The 14,764-nt window shown below is 39.3% G+C and overlaps 1 long non-coding RNA gene across 3 annotated transcripts in view; it reads right to left on the bottom strand.

Moving 5' to 3' along the window:
* Positions 1-391: 391 nt before the first annotated feature.
* The window catches only part of LOC138681813 (uncharacterized), a 34,854-nt gene continuing 20,481 nt past the window's right edge, over positions 392-14,764 (bottom strand). Inside the window, exons 3-4 of one of the 3 annotated variants that reach the window (XR_011322004.1) lie at positions 5,424-5,516; positions 392-3,715 (exon numbers count right to left, since the gene is read on the bottom strand). This is a non-coding gene — a long non-coding RNA (uncharacterized lncRNA). Of the gene's footprint in view, positions 5,517-13,831; positions 14,025-14,764 lie in introns of all 3 variants that reach the window. The other 2 variants (XR_011322003.1, XR_011322002.1) reach the window with 2 other exon arrangements.

The following is a 14,764-nucleotide window of genomic DNA, read 5'->3' as shown; positions in this document are numbered from 1 at the left end:
GGTGGTGAGGCAGATCACAAAACCACAGGACTAGTTCTCAAGCTGATCAAGGATATCTTTGGACCCAATCTATTTCATATTTTGAATCCTTAGAGCCTACATTTTGCTTTGATAAGTTATTGGTTTGATTGTCATTGTAATCTATCAGATAGTAGTACAATGACACATTGAACACTAGCATTTGTAGAAGGGGAGATAGATGAGAAGTGTTATCAGTTGGGAAACATATGCCTGTGCTATGAGTCACACCGCAACTGTTGTATGGACATGATAAAACATTATGCTTGTAAAAACAGCAACATTTTTAGAAATATTTCCACCTTATTTTCATTTTTAAATAGCTTCACCAGAATAGGATTTTTCTTTTAGAGCCACACTTTTCATACAGGTAAGCTTTACAAACTTAAACAAATTTTATTAACAGAACCTTATATATCAAGTCATTAAATCACTGATTTTTTGTTAGGAGTATAGTTGGAAGTCTTTTATAAAACACATATGAACTACCTGGAAGTCCAAGGCAAAGGGGAGGAAAGACTAAGGCCTAAGCTATAGAGAGGCTATGCTGACACAACACAAGGGGTTCTGTTGTAACTTGTGTAATTTATTTTTATGGCCAGTCTGTGCACAGGATGACTTAGGATTTGGTACACTTACCTGGAGAAAAAGGGCTTGGTAATATTATGAAGGAGGCATAATTTCCCTTTTATTATGCATTATTAAAATTTCAGCACATTCTCTTAAGCATGTAGATAAGCAGTTTGTATGGCTGCATAATTGTTTGAAATCTCCAGCAAGGTAGAAGCACTACTTTTTATTGAGGAACAGGTGATGCTGCACAATACAGAGAAGGCTTTCAATCACATTCACTAGAAAAAATTAATCATGATTGGAAGAAAATTGTCGCCCAGTCGCCCCTTATTTCCAACAATGCACTTGTAATGGATCTGAGGATGTTCAATTCAAAGGTGGGGTGATAAAAAGGAATTTATTAACTATCTGCTGTAATATGAGTGACCATTTTGCTGTCTTATGTTTCAATGACATTCAAATGTCTCTGGTTAATTTTTCTTAGCCCTTGTGTTCTTTTCAAGACAAGAACTGACGGCCTATTTTATTTTCACTGGATCAGGAGATCCTTTTTCACCATACAGAAAAAACACCCACAAACTTGTCTTGAAAACATATATACGGTTTCGTAAAGACTGCAGTACTTTCACATCACCCAACAGGTGAGATTTTAGAAGGAGAGGAGGCAATTTTCCTTCAATATCTGATACAGTATCTTCGTGATTTATTGAGCTATTTCTGTGACTTTCTGATCTTTGAGTTGTTTTCACACACATACCAAAATAAACATAAGTTAGAAAAGCATTAATTTACAAGCAAAACAGTTACCTATACAGTGCTACTTTGACAGATTTACCAATTCTGACCATCTTTACCTTCAAGTCAGCTCCTTTCTCCTTCCCTTTGTACTTCACTCATCACTTTCCACATGCATTTAGTTACGTTAGTGCGCACGAGATGATTATACTGTATTCCACCTTTCTACGCAGCCTCTGAAAATATTTTTCCTTGCTCAGGCTCAATATCTACAGTAAAAGTGAAATATAAAGTTTTTGCAAAAGAAGCCTAAGCGGATTCTCAAGAAGGAAAATAAAAAAAGAAAGAATCCCAACTGCAAACCACACCTTAGACTCACCAGTCATCCAGCCCTAAAGAAAGTCACTTTCTGGAGATCTTCCTAGTGCCTCAAAGACCGTAACAAAAGGATTATATTGAATAATGTTCTCAACTCAGTTAAGAACATCAGATTTAAGACATTAAAATATATTTTTAGAAAAACAGGGAGAGAAGTCCAGAACCTAGACACAAATGCTAAGAGGATTTGGGGAACTACACTTACTTCACATTCTGGGTGGGCCTAGAAATAATAACTGTAAACTGTAGTGCTTCTTTAGTGAAAAAAACCCATGATGTATTGCACCACAAGCACATTCCTAGCTCTTGAAGGAAGTGGAGACATGGCAGTGCCCTTCCTGTCACACACTGCAGACTTCAGTAATTTAGTTCTTTTGTACAAACTGTCATATATTGTTTTAAGGTAATGGAGAGTTTTGTGTCTTGCAGGAAATTAAATACAAAGTACAAGTCCTGGGGAATCCTCCTTGACAGTTTCTCCTATGGTTTCATAGAGGAGCCTATGGTTTCAAGGCACTGCACCTAATTCAGACAGTTCCTTCCAAGCCTGCACACGGGCTTTCCATCCTGAGAAGCAAACAGAGCTAGGGTGAAGTGAAAAGGCCTGTGGAAATTCAAAGTAAAGAACAGGTATGAGTAACATTTATTTGAGATGGTGGGACTGAAGCTACTTTCATTCTCTATTTCTTCAGTCAACCCGGGGTGCAGCTTACCATCAATTATGGCCATATTGCTGCTACATCATATCCAGCTACAACATGCTAGTTTTAGCTGTGAAACAAGAAAAGTAAAACATCATGCAAAGAGAAGCCTCCGTCTAAAGTGCAACAAATACTTTTGCATTTCATATTATCTTTAATATTAATGATCCTTCTGTCATGAAATTTTGTAGTGAAAAAGATCAACTGTTTTATGCAATTCAGAACAAGGCAATTAGTTCAGAATAAAATTTTGATTTATGTACCCCTCCTCCTAGTGTTTCTTTAGGAAAAGAAACCCAAAGCCTAGCAGCAACAGATATAAACTGAAATAAATAAATACACTGTCTAGCACGATTATGCCCAGCCAGTTAAATGTCTTTTCCAGAAGATGAATACTTTATTTAATAGCAACAATTTAACCAAAAGTTGATTCAAAATAATTAAAATTCCAAGCTCCAGAATAGTTCTTTTAAACGTAAGCCAGCAACTTCTGCCTAGAAAAAAAAAGCCTCCTCCTGGCATGCCTGAGCATCTCAGTCAGGTTAAGAAGTTTCAAACAGGAAAGTACTACAGAAGTACTGTCCTACCAGTATCCCTATGCACTCCACTTGAGAGTCCAGTCCAGCTGGAAACTGAGTCAATGATCTTTGCTTCAATAAGAGTAGGAGGCCCCAAAACATCATGCAAATTTGCTAATTTTGCCATTTCAAGGTTTCTTGCAAGAGTCAAGTCAGTGGTAAAAAAATGAATAGTCATCTATCCATAACAACTAAGTCAGTGCAGCAGTGCTATCTGCTGCCAAGTTAAGGGCAAAGTAGCATTTTTCCTCTTTGTTACTATCACAGAGACCTGCCCAGGCCAGCATTTCTTAATTATCTTGCTCAGCCCTTTTTCTCCCCACAAATGAGCTCTGTCATTCAGTTCCTGTCCCTAATTAGCCCAACAAGCAGCAACCATGCAGACGAAGCTGTGCTGCTTCCAAACCTAGCCCTGCTTCCATGCCCTTTCTGAACACCTCTTGTGCCATTTCTAGAGTAGTATGCCCCCTTCCCATTTTGGGAGACAGTGGAGAGAAAATTCTTTGCCTCCTGCATTTATACAATTTGTTTCCACGGGATTCTCAATACAGACTTGGATGGAGCAGGGTCACTTCTACAAAGAAGTGACTTAAGCCCATTACTTAAGTCCTTTTACCAGATCAGTGAAGGACTCTGCTGTGTACCTGTCAGGCACAATGAAGTGATCCTCTGCCTATCCACAGCGCCCACATTCTTGATCATGGAATCTGTCAGTAGAAGCATGACGACAACCTAGATGTAGGTAGAAGATGGTTACAACCTAGCTACGTGACGCCTACTTTAAGTCTTACTGTGTTTACTGCGGTTCAAACAGTCTATCTGCATGGCAAAATCAACAAAATCATATTCAAAATCTATTTCAAGGTCACACCCTTTCTTATTTACCAAATCAGGACATGACATAAAAACTGAGATCAGTTCAATCAAATCAGACCAAAAGCAGGACTAGCATACTGTCTTCAACATTGCCATATAAGACTGTACGAAAGAGGAAGGGCAAAGCACAAGTTACAAATACACAACACTTTCTCCAAATGCTATTCCAAACTGTGACTATTTTCATCTCAGGGAACCTTCCGAGTCAGATGTGGCTCCCTACATTTAGCAGTCCTCAGCATATTTCTATTCCATATACCACTTCACTTGCTCAACACAAGTAGACCTTTAACATCCTTTGGAAATAAGCTTCACGAGTCTGCCATGTATTGAATCAAGTACGTGTCCTGATTCTGTTAGGCTTCTGTGGTGTCTCCAAAGTTCTTGTATTAGAAGAGGTGCTGAACAGCTGGTCTTTATCTAATCTTACTAATGGTTTTGCAACCTCTGTCACATCCCAAGTTGTCTTTTTTCTGAACCGAAGACTTCTAGCCTAATCATCTGTTTCTCAAACTGATCAACCCTGTGACCCGCAAAGAATTACTGCAAAGGCTACATCTCCTCTTGCAGACTTTCGAATCGGTTTGTCTATATGAGTCACTGATACTGTCTAAAAATTGCTTACCTAAAAACTTAAGTTTTTGCATTTTGTCTTGTAAAACTAGAGGTGACTTGTACTTCAAAATGACTTGCACTCAGAAGGTTGTCTTATATAACTGAGATTACCTCATTGTAACCAAAAGTTATTTGGCTTGTAAATTAATTTTACCATAGATCAATTGCAATGAATTCAATGTTTCCCCTTTTTACTGTAACAGCTGCCAACAAGATGTCTCTAAAGAAAATGCAACTGAATGTAATTTTACACAGAGAAAATTTTGCTTCAGTATCCGGAAGGTGGGAATATTTCAAATGTTGCAAAGTTTTCCAGGTGAAGAACTTCTTGTGGTTAATTGAATATAGATGTCAAGTTAGATTTACCAATTTTTATGTAACAATGTAAACCTGAATTCATCAATTTGTAAACAAACAAAAAGTACTTGCTTCCAAATGTGAAGAAAAACAGAAAGAAAAATAAGATCACAACTACTCTCTGGTACTCCTTATTAATATACAGTATAGACAGAAAAAACTGTTTTATAATGATTTGACAACCCTGGGGGAGAGGGGAAGAGGGACGGTGATGTTTTCCTATTGTATTACAGTCATATCACTACAATCTCATCTTCTGGAAGAAATGCAGTGCGTATCATAGTTCTAGCTAAAATTCATCATTTTAAACAGCAAGACTATTGAAGCCAGTTTTCCAGTAGGCTTATGCCTGGTTGCCGACTGAATTATTTTCCATGTTTTTATCACAGTTCTGCATCACGAGTTCATCCTTTACTGATGACTGTCTGAAAACTGACATAGAAGAGAAATTTTAACTGAGAGCTAAATCTGGGGCTTTCTTTTGCGGATTCTTTGATCCACAGGTTGAGTTCATATTGCATGCTTTAATACAGCATCAGTCTGTCTGTGTATTTTTCCCCTCTTCAGAACAGAAATGATTGGTGTGTTCTACCTTTGAGATCTCTACATCCCTCTTGGCTCTAGAAATTATTATAAGGGACAGATAACAGGACACGTGCAACAACATGATCCTTAAGAGACAAAGCTAGAAAATAAAAGAAAAATAATAACATTTCAAAACACTTGAACAAATGTCATTATTCTGTAGCTTGTATTAAAGTACTTCCAGTGTTAAGCTTTACAAGCACATGCAAAAAGGTGCTATCCTTACTAAAAACTGTATGTTAATACAATGTTAGCATTCATGCTATTTTGTAAATAGATTATGGAAGAATTTAGCTTACTCACACTTTTCAGAAAAGTAGGGTGGTATGCATCTATGACCAATATTAAAACATATTTTAATAGCTTTAATATTTAAACTGAAAATGTTACCATCTGATCATGTATACAACTGCGTAGAGCAACGCATCACAACAATTATTGTGATGATTGTAAACAGCATTGTGGTGATTATAAACATTGAGTTTGGGATCCTACCTGAGTTTATGTTGCTCCCGCAAATGTTTTCCAAAGGGGAAAAAGACCCAAAACGCACACATCCCAACAGGCTGTTTATTCTTAACCACTGACATCAACATTGACTGCTACCAGTTACTAAATTTCAGAGGTAGGAACTTTCTCACTTTCCTCTCAGTATAATATATATACACATTGCATCAATGTGAGTTATGCAACGGCTAACCTGTTTATTACCTGGTTTATATCATTGTTTAGTCCTGATCCATCTATACCAGCAGTCAGTACCAGAGAAGCTGCACATGTGTGCACACACACACAAGTCAAGAAAAATTTTAGTAGGTCTCACAAATACCAAGGAATTACTGGATTAAGACATCCTTTTATTCCGATTGCTCCTTAGTTCAGTTTTTCAGCATCCCTATTTAACTAACCCATGTTACAAGAAAAGGCAAATCTTCTCATGTTTCAAGACCTGCTTCAATCCATCTTACAGATAAGAAAAGCTCTGTTACACATTTCAGATCATCAAGAAATTCTCTCTGCACAAGAGAACGCATTTTTTCCTCTCCTGTAACCAATTACTGCAAAAATTGGAAAGTATTGGATATCTACATAAGAGGTGCAGTGGTAAAGGTATTAGCCTTCCAGAACATCAGACAGCCTCATGTATAGGTTTGATGCTTCCCCTTTTTTTCAGAGATGATAAATGAGTCAGGCACACTAGAATCTGGTTTGCCTTTGGATCTAAGACATGTACTGTTTAATTACCATTAAAAAGCATACAAGCTTGAAAGAAGCAATAAGCATGCACGGATTATTTCTTTGCTAAAACTTTCATGAGGAAAGTTGCTCCTAAAGGGCTAGGAAAAGGCAAGGCCACAGGTTTACTCTACCCTTTCCAGTCAAACGATGCAAGTGTCATAGTGTGTATGCTGATTCTTTTATAGGCTAGTATCCAGTATATCAACACAAAATTCTATTTAAAAAAAAAACAACAAAACAAAACCCCAAGCTTGAGTTGGACACTCCCAAAATTGTAAGATTTGCTTTTATTACTGATTTTATATTCATTGATTATTTTGGGTTTCATTTGAGGAGGAAGCTTAGGAAGAGAAACTCCCCCCCTGCCTCTTCAGGAATTTATAGCCTTCAAAGGAAAACTGCCAGGCTTCTAAACGTATGGCATTTTGGGGATACAAACCCAGCCTTAAACAGTGGAAGCAAGCCTTCTCACTAGTGATCAGAAGGGATTCCTCGTAGCTCTATTTTCTGGAACTCATTCCTTGTGTTCATATTAGTCCATTTGCTTTAGTATCCTCCTGCTCCAACTTTCTCCTTTACTCCTGTTCCCCTTCTGTTCCTAAGGATCCCCCGTTTCTCCCCTTTCCTCCACATCTTTCATTGTTTTGTTCTCCTTACAGTTTCTACAAACCAGAGCTTGGTCTCAGCAGGACTGTAAGAGATGGTGGTCATCATAACAAGAAACTGCTTCACTTTCACATTGCTTGGATAGGATGATCAACTTGCTGACCTCAGCAGTAACAGGAACTTGCCATTTTCAATTAAAAAAAAAAAATCACAAGATAGCAAAGTTTAAGAACACTAGGAACACATTATTCATCAGACCAATGGTCCATCCAGCTCAGTATTTGATGTCCGAGAGCAGCAATAGGAGTTGTCCTCCAGAGGAAAGCACACCTTCGCCTGCTTTCTGCTGTTTGTTCCCCTCTTACTCCCCCAACATCTATTATTGTTGTGCTCACTGTTCCCATTAGTTTATGGATCTGTCGTCACAAATTTGTCTCATCCCTGATTAGACCAACTGATACAATCTGCCCCTACACACTCTTACTGGGACAAGGAATAGAGTCTGTGTGTAAAGTACTTTCTTTTAACTAGTTTAAATTTATGCCCCCTCGTTGTTCCACTATTTTGGGATTTAGCACACCAGATTTTTCATACAGGAAGCACGATAAACATTTAACAATTGTAAAAAATATGGAGCTATTCTAAGGCCACTTAACTATTACCCATTTTCCCACAGTTATTTAGGACAGCAAAGCTTTAGCACTTGCAGCCTAACCTTATGCAAGGCAGGTCTACACTAGTGCTACCGCAGCCTTACACCAACACTTTGGACCTAATTCAGCTTTGACTTGAACGCAGCTCCTAGCAAAGCCAGCAGGAGCTGTGCCTACACTTGTCAGGACTGAGTTTGTCCCTGTACGCCTACGGCTTTCCGTCCTCTGCACTTAGTCCTCCAAAATTCTCTGGGTTTTTGAAGGGGATCAGGAAGCACGGATTGACTAGGTGAGACGTTGCACAGCCTTGGTCTGCCCTGACATCAGGTCTGTCAATCACAGCCTGTTGGCTTTTGAAGGCTGTGGAAACAAATGGGAGTGCAGAGTACTAGTTTTGCAAAGAATATACAACTAACTTCTGCCAATTGTTTTTTTTTTTTCTTTTTAAAAATAAATCCATACCTTCATTACATTCCCAACCTCTCAGTTTCTACTTCAACATATTTTTCATTATATAATATCCTTGCTCCCATATTCAGGAAATATAAAAACTGACAAAGTAAGAGCTTAATTGTGAAGTAGTATAACAGGAAAGGAAAGGAGAGTGAGATACCTCTATTTAACTACTTTCAGTGGCTCAGTAAACCTGCTAAGCCAACAGTATGCTCCTCTGAAAAACTTCTTTAAACCAAAATCTTTGTATAAACCAGTTTCTTAATTTCTAATAAAATCTGTCAGAATAGCAAATTTGCATTCATGTTCATTTGTGATGGCCTATCTAGTACATAGTAATACTAGTTAGAATTACAGCAGAGATCTCTGCAAATCAATTTTTGGAGTAGAGACAATTCATCTCTAACCCTATTTATCTTTAAACTACTGCTCTGCTTTGCCTTCATAAATAAAGTGGCCAAACCCAAGACAAGCTAAAGATACAAGCTTTCCAAAATATACCTTAAATGCACAACAGTTTGCTTTATCTGGGAAGGGGAAGGAGAAGAGGGAGTGGAACAAAACTGTTAAAAGCACTTCTCCAATTTTAGGTCTGCATGATATCCATTGCTGAATGCGGTGAAGTAAAGTTTTAGGACACAGATGGCAACATTTGCCAGGTGCAGGTTTTGTTCACCTGTAAACGCCAGCCACACAGAGCAAATACCTACCTAGTCACAGTGGTGACTGCATGTCTTATAACTCAATTTCAGGTTAGAATCGATTCTTACTTAGGGCAATAACACCTCTGTAATGCAAATAAAAGACTCACATAGCCTCTAATTTTAGAAAACGGCTTGCATGGGATTTGCACATGATTCTGAGAGGTGACCTGCTTTTTATTTACTGGACCGGTGTCTCCTAACCTGTTTTGAAGAGTTTTAAGAGACACCAAACTGAGATGAGAGAACATGGGCAGCAGGGAGGCTGCTAGGACTCAGCACGGCTAAGGGGGGCGGGGGGGGGAGAAAGGGTGAGCAATTTGCTTCCCCAGGAGGGCTGCAACTCTGTCCCCTGACAGAGGATGCTGACCCACAGCCTCAAGCCTTTACTGCTGGGAAAAAGGAAAAGGGAGGGGGGGAAGTATCACCAGTACTTTAACTTCTGGTAAAGTACAACTTCAGTCAGTTAAACACAAGCAAGAAACAATTAAGTTCCCATGGCGGGGGGGGGGGGGGGGGGGGGGGCGGGGGGCGCTTCTAATCAGAACTAGGAGGACGTTTGGCTTTCAGTGACTTTTGAATTAGAAGTTAATAGAAGCTACAGTGTAAGCTTCCTTCCCCAGCCTGGCTGCCTTGGAGATCCCCTGCGAGCAGCCCCCCAGCACCCCCTCTCCTTTCCCAGCCAGACCCCTTTCTGTTTATGTCCAGGGTGGAAACAATGAGCCACAGTGAGCCAGCAGTCCTCCAGCTACCTCAGGCAGAGTCACATTTTTCAGTCATTACGATTTTCATTACTAATTTGACTGGTGTAAATTGTGAATGAATTGTCTGGGCTGTAAAAGGTGGACGGGGGAGCCAGCGTACGGAAGAGCAGCCCTGAGCTTGCTAAAACCACGCTCCCAAGCTTTCATTTCGTGAGATACGTAAAGACAACACTTTTCCAAGAGTCCCTTCAGTACAACAGTTCCCCAAGAAGCAGGGCCTCAGCATTTAACCGCTGGAGACGTGAGCCCGATGAAGTTCAGTTGCCTTGGAACCAGGATGAACAGCACCAGGGTTTAGAAACTGCTGCTCTCGCGGCTGCAGTTGAATTAAAGCCCTAGCAGGAGGGATCCATGCCAAGGTGCACTGTTTTACATACAACGTGTAAGAAGAGCGAAGTCATATACACCAGTTAACCTCCTGACTCACCGCCTTTGCCCTCACATGAATATGACTAGATTTGTTAATGGTTGGGAGGGTGGGGGTTTTTGTAAGTAATTCCTACTACTGCTGACCAGCGTTGCCCTTTGAACACCTTCCTTCACAGCCTCCTCCTGATGTAACCTGCATGTTTTTCACTTTCTCATCTTCACTTCTTTTCCCCTTTTTGCTTTTTCAGCCATTAGCCTCTCCACTGGGTTGTTGGTTTGGGTTTTTGTTTTGTTTTGTTTTTTTCTTTTGCTTTTTTTTTTCTTCTGTGATTTTATGAGAAAATGATAGCCAAATGCATGAGAGGCTTACAGTAGAAATGGCTTAACAAATTGGACCTGATTTTTCTTCTCTGATTTAGTGGTGAAAAAAGCAAGGCAGGACACAGACCCAGGAGGGCTAGAGGGAGAATGCGCATCAGCTGGGGCACAACAGAGAAGAGTTATACTTATTCAGACCTATGCTTCACCTCAGCTGTTTAACTTTCCTGAAGCATTGGGAAGTGCTCTCCAGCACTAGCTTTCTATTGCCTGTTTATTTCTGAATCAGACCCCCATTGTGTCCTAGATTATTTCAATCTCCCCATTGTTCAAAATCCACAGCTCCTGTCCTTGCATTAGCCTGGATTCTACTTTGAAAAAATACTTCTGGATATCAGAAAAAAAAATTCCCCAGAAAACAAGTATTACAATTTAGGTTGGGCTAATGTTTGAATGCTTCAGGAATTGTTTTCCTTCTGGTGACAGGGAAAAAAAGCACACAAAGAAAAAGGTTTTCTGTTTGCTTCTCTGGATGGGCTTAAGGTTTATTTTGTGTTTTTCTCAGATTTCTAGGATTCCAGTGGCCCTGAAGGGTTCGGCAGTACAGCTCTGTCCAGCTCTATCTCACTTGCACTTTCTGTGCAAGTGAGATGCAAAGTCTACATTCAATATATGCTGGCTGTGAAGAAATCTTTCATGCCAGTAAATCTTGTCAATTCTGAAAGTATTGGCCTTAGTCATGCTTGCACAGCACAATGCATTCACATGTTTTGTTCAAGAACACCATGGAGAGAAGCAACCCTTTAACTGCACAGCAACTGGTATTTTTTATATGCATCAGAGTTGCTGCACATCTGTCACCATTGCTGTGTCCCTAATGCAGGTGTTCAGTGCTCCCCAGACGTATTGGATGTAACTGCTGCACGTGTTGCAAGCGTTAAAGTACCGCTCTGGGATGTACAGTGCAGCCAACTCCTTTCAGAGACACCAGTCTTGCTGCTCATTCATTGCACAGCTCTTTTGTATGCCCTCCTAGAAATTCTGGGCAAGAGGACAAAAGGGCTGTGTTTAGAAAGCATCAAAAGAAAGATTTTGCCATGGACACTACAAGTGGTTAGCTAATAAATGGCATCAAATTCAGTGTATTAGAAGAAATCAGAATCCCATCTCTGCAGATATTCTGGCCTGGACAGTAAAGTACGGAGCACTGCCTCTCATCTAGACCATGTTCAAAGACCCACAGTAAGACAACTATTTCCATCTCTTCTCTGCACCCTGTTTTCATACATACAGTGTATGGTAAGAGCCACAAAAATCTCACTTGGATGTCTGTCTCTCTTCACTGCGGAAGAGAGATATCTGTCTGAACATGGCCCCAGGAATCTAGAATTAGTGAATATTTTATAGTCACATTTTAAAAAAAATGCACATAAATAAAAGGCCTGCTTAACTGATACTTATCGACAGCTGCTACCATAATAGGAAACCAAGTTAAAGACATCAGCAACTATAGCTAATAGGGGAAGTGGAGTAGTTAAATATAAAATGCACACAACTGTTATTGTAAACTTTCACTATGACAGAGAGGCACAAGGTTTCCAGAGTTGTCACTCTAGAATATTTTGATGTGGATTAATTTACCCAGCACTGAAAATAAAACGAATTTACTACATCGTGCACTACTCAGTTGTTAGCTCATTTTGATGAAAAACCAAACCAAAATCCTGATAGTTCAAATCAGGACAGCATTGTAGCTCACTGGTAGAGGAATGAAGGCCATTATTCCAATTTGGTTAGAAACTGGAGTTGTGTGAGACAATTTGTATTACTAGCGTTGCTTCAGATGGTATTTGTGACCCTTAAACAGCTCCCTTAACCTCTCCAAGCCTCAGATGGAAGGCAAGGAGGAGGTTATTTCAGAGGAAGTAACGCTTATCTCTTTCATAAGCTGGAATCTCTGACTATCTGTGAAATGCTTTGGGTTTACTGATAGGTTTTGATAAAAGATATTCTCACAGTACAATAATTTTAGTCATATAAACCATTCCAATGCACCTCTGAAAAATGCTTGGAAAATGAACTCTGTATTGTACAGTATTGTAGAGAGAAATGCTGTACAGTAATTTGTAAGAGAGCTAAAAAAAATTATCAGATGACAAAACAAGGGGAAAATGGGGAAAACTCAATTTCTCTATTACAGCACCCCCCTCAGCTTCCCCCAGAGAATTATGTCTACGATATTTACCCTCATTGACCACATGGCACACCATGCTACTACAGACCAGGAACCAAACAGCTACTACTTCCTAGAACAGCCACTATAAATATGACATCATATTAATTAGCCTTTCTTCTATTCCACTGTATGACTAATATTCCAATGGGAAGTCTAGATAATATGCTCATTAACTTTTCCGTTCTTTGAACCAGTAAGCTGTCGAATTTGAGCAAAAGTGTTTGAAATAAGCTTAATTTGTCTCAGTTTTTACTCAGTTATCTGCTCAGCATGAGAAACAACCTGTTTCTGATACATGAAGCAACAATTCTATAACAAGTACTAACCTGAAATTTTCTCTTTTGTACCTATTTCACCATAAAGTGGCTCATTCAATCGACGAAGGCTTTTAAGCAGATAGCGGAGCTGCAGCCATGACTAAGTGACAATAACGAGACTAGACAGCTTAAAACCTTGATATTGTTTCTGCTTCATACCCAAGCTGACACCCCACTGAGATCCTTCCACATTTGCCTCCCTTTATGGTACTGCAAAAGGTACAGCTCATCACCAATGACAACATTAATGAGATTTCTATTGGGATTGCAATACGTTTTTCTATCGGGACCATTTGGACGCTACTATTTGCCTAATTATTCCTCTCCTAATTAATTCTACTGGCAGTTGCAGATCTTCAGCTACATAAATACTCTCCTGTGTTTGCTCAATTAAGCGGAAAGATTCCTGTAACCTAATATGTTAACATTAGGAAAAAAACAGCTCCATAACCTCCACCCCATACAGAAAATATCAAAGCTCCTCGGATATCTATTTTCCCCCCAATATAAACAGTTCCTTATAATTTTCAAAAGTATATTACAATTCTTTTTTTCCATCTTTCAGAGCTGGTAGAAGGTATCAGATTACCAGTGAGTACAAAACAGTATCTCTTTGGGCAGCTACATGACAAGGAGCTTTAATACAACTTTACTAAACTGAATGGTACCACTGAAGTCTTTGAAGGTTTAGGGAAAAAAAAGAGTTCAGCACCTTGCTGCATTATTCAGCAGTTACACTAGGAATGACAAAAAACGTACTTGGGTATAAGCATATGTATCTTGTCTTCAAGGCTTCCATTCCAGTGGAGAGACAAGTAACTCCTTTACCTCACTCTTTAGAGGAGCCTGCAGCACTGTCTGTGTCAGCCTTGTCTCATGAAGCCTGGCCAAATCCACTTTTAGGAGATCCACAGAAAAATGGATTTCTTTCAGCAGGAAAAAGAACTTCATTCTGCAAAAGGACAGACTCCCTACAGCGGACCACATGGCACGCTTCCAGGAAGAGTTAACTGACTCTTCAAGCTTCTGTGCTGACAGACCATTTATCATCCCCAGCACTCCTCCCCAGACCACCCACTCCACATAATACATTAGGTTCAACGCATGCTTCAGACTTGCACTTTTTCTGAACAATTATAAACAATGTAGATGAATGTCTTCAGTAACTCCACGTCACCGGTTGCCTTACTTTCCAATGTGTGCACAACAACCTTGTTTGGTTTGGCTCATGCCTAGTAATTTACAGAAAAATTTGCCTTTCAAGGCCAGAATTATATGCCAGCAGGTAAATACTTTGCTACAGGTAAATACAGGTGTGTGTATATATATATATATATATATATATTTATACAGGTCAGCAGGTAAATACAAACTACAGACAGAATTAGCTTTTATAGAATGACAATCGAAAATTTGTGGACAACTAGTAGCTCGTTTGAATTCCATCCTGAGTTACACAGGGTGTCTCAGGATGCCTCTTCAGTAACTGTCATTCAGTTATGTCATGGATTTGATACTTCTAAACATTCATATCAAGAAAGACTGCTGTTATGGCAAAGTAGAACAAGGGGTTTAACAACTACATTGCATTTTGACAGTTCTTATGATTACTGTACTTTTAAAACAAACACCTTATGACACATGTACACACTGCTCATAATGTCTTTATTGACTCTCCCTTAACACAGACTT

The sequence above is a fragment of the Haliaeetus albicilla genome, chromosome 24, assembly GCF_947461875.1.
Source record: "Haliaeetus albicilla chromosome 24, bHalAlb1.1, whole genome shotgun sequence".
NCBI classification, from domain to species: Eukaryota; Metazoa; Chordata; class Aves; order Accipitriformes; family Accipitridae; genus Haliaeetus; species Haliaeetus albicilla.
This window is presented reverse-complemented; position numbering and strand designations above follow the sequence as displayed.